The following is an 846-nucleotide window of genomic DNA, read 5'->3' on the forward strand; positions in this document are numbered from 1 at the left end:
GGACTTGCAGGGAGGGGAGGGAGTTAAAAGCAGAAACTAGGGCAAAGCTTGGCACACAGCCACGCAGCAACACAATGTACAAGCTGTACTTTACCGAGGCTGCCCTGCGACTGGAACACAATGTTCTAGCACTCGCTGTGACCTCGTAACGCCTCACATGCCACAGCTCTGCAGAGCTGGAGCCGCGGTGCTGCACTTCACACTGCAGCCGCCTGGAGCGCACGTAGTATTATAATGTGTATTACAGAGTATAGTAAGCGTGCAAGCACAAAAACAAATGTTTTTGGGAAGGCAGAAGCCGAAATGCTGCCCTGTAACTAATGAATATGGTATGATGGAGTTTTCATTCTACATGTACTAGTGCAGTGTAATTACTACACACCTATACAAGTGTAGTCACCACGTAATACAGTGCAGTAATGGCATGCACGTGTTTTTATTTTAAAAACCCAGACTACACGATTCACCATATCAAAAGACAGCTTATGGCAAACAATATTCTTACAAAAACAATCCCAGAATGCCCTTTAATAAAGGCATCGTTGCTTCTGGGTTTTTTGTATCAGACTTTGGCATACCTAGAAAGAGCGAGGCTCCTTTCTGACGTTGTGCTAGTCGGAGGCTGACTGTGGAAAACAGGCGCTAGAAGTGGTCTAAAATGGGATTCACGGCTGGTGTTACTCGCTGACCTGGTTGCCATTAGTTCGCATTCGTTTCTGATCTGCTTGGCCAGGTTAAGACGATGCATCAGCCTGCAAGGCCGCGTCCATCTCTTACCTGCAGGGTTTTTTTAGGAGATGCATTAATTATTAACACAGTTTAAAGGAAACAGGAGAGAGGCGATTC

The sequence above is a fragment of the Polyodon spathula genome, chromosome 25 (assembly GCF_017654505.1).
Source record: "Polyodon spathula isolate WHYD16114869_AA chromosome 25, ASM1765450v1, whole genome shotgun sequence".
NCBI lineage: Eukaryota > Metazoa > Chordata > Actinopteri > Acipenseriformes > Polyodontidae > Polyodon > Polyodon spathula.